A 1,875-nucleotide genomic window follows, 5' to 3' on the forward strand; every position below is an offset into this window, starting at 1 on the left:
ATAGGAAAATGAAAAATAATATTAAGGCAAAATGCTAAACTGGAAGCATTATTATTATTTTTCATTTTCCTATTATTTCTCCACGTACGGTTAACACAACCCCACTATTTACTGACTTATATATATATATATATATATATATATATACATACACATATACATATACATATCTACACACACACATATATATATATACACACATATATACACAATGTTGATAACTTGATTGCTCACCTTATACTCATTCACTCTTAAGTCTTCCATTATAACTCAATTTACATTTAGGATACCTTACAGGAATTTTACCATCAAATCTTTATTGTGTCTGTCTGTATGTGTGTGTCTCTATCTACACGTGTGTTTTTATTTGTGTGTGTCTTGTTACTCAATCAGTTCTGTACACTATAAACCATTTAAGTTATACACACTATTAAATTACACACTCCTGATAAATTATATAAGCATTACTAGATTACACACATCACCAGATTATACACGTTACTGTAAACTATATCACTGCTGTTGATGATCTGATATCTTTGATAATCAAATATAATGAATGGCCGGTGGTTCTGTCTGACCTTTGTGTCACAGCATTGCAGCTTTAGCCAAAGTCTTGAGATTCCAGTCGCTAGATTTGTACAATTCACTGCTGTCTATAATGGTAGAATGTTGATAATGTGAAGGAGTGTAGCTTGGTGGTTAGGGTAGTCAGCTCGTGATCATAGGGTCATGAGTTCGATTCCTGGCGGGTATGTTGTGTCCCTGAGCAAGACACTTTATTTCACATTGCTCCAGTCCAGTCAGCTGGTAAAAATGAGTAGTACCTATATTTCAAGGGACCAGCCTTGTCATACTCTGTGTCACGTTGAATCTCCCTGAGAAGTACGTGAAGGGGTACGGGTACGTGTCTGCAGAGTGCTCAGCCACTTGCATGTTAAAACATAGCTGACATTTCAGGGATAGTGTGTTGTAGGGACTTGCATATCTAATTATTAACCAGGTCATGTCATATTTTACTTTCTCTTCTTTGAGTCACCAGACGATGTTGCATGCCATTTAAGGATTTTTCAAAAGCTGGCAATGTGGTTTCTGTATCTATTTTTGAAAATATCAGCTGATGCACCAATAAATTCATAGGGACCTCCTCTAGTATTTACAGTGCACTTGTACATGACATTTCGGGTCTTGCATTGGTTACCCAGTGGAAATTTCAAAAGGTCCTTGCATGAGCATAGATTATCAGTTTTTTTGTTTGCATGTGTATAGCCAATACATGTCCGATCAGTTCTGTTTACATTCATGCTCATGGCTACCCTATTATTATTTTTATTATATATACATAGTATGTATTCTTTTATTTTTTTTACTTGTTCCAGTCATTTGACTGTGGCCATGCTGGAGCACTGCAGTAAAGGATTTTAGTTGAACAAATCGACACCACAACTTATTATTAAAGCCTAGTACTTATACTATTGGTCTCTTTTGCCGAACTGATAAGTTACGGGGACATAAACACACCAACATCAGTTGTTGTCAAGTGATGATGGGGTGACAAACACACATACAAAGACACACACACTTAAATGCTCATGCAGGGACCTTTTAAAATGTCCACTGGGTAACCAACGCAAGACCTGAAATGTCATGTACAAGTTTCCATCTACCACATCCACTCACAAGGCTTTGGTCAGCTTGAGGCTATTGTAGAAGACACTTGCCCAAGGTGGTGTGCAGTGGGACTGAACTCGGAACCAGGTGGTTGGGAAGCAAATTTCTTACCACACAGCCACGCCTGCACCTATTTTTACCATGCCTGTTCCTGTATGTATGTACATATATATATATATATATATATATATATATATATATATA

The 1,875-nt window shown here is 36.6% G+C and overlaps 1 protein-coding gene across 1 annotated transcript in view; it reads right to left on the bottom strand.

Annotated features, from left to right (window-relative positions):
* LOC106874769 (dnaJ homolog subfamily C member 28) overlaps window positions 1–1,875 on the bottom strand; it is a gene marked incomplete at its 5' end in the record, with an annotated part of 37,651 nt that overhangs the window by 6,312 nt on the left and 29,464 nt on the right. The window lies entirely within an intron of this gene.

Source organism: Octopus bimaculoides, chromosome 27 (genome assembly GCF_001194135.2).
Source record: "Octopus bimaculoides isolate UCB-OBI-ISO-001 chromosome 27, ASM119413v2, whole genome shotgun sequence".
In the NCBI taxonomy this organism is placed as follows: Eukaryota; Metazoa; Mollusca; class Cephalopoda; order Octopoda; family Octopodidae; genus Octopus; species Octopus bimaculoides.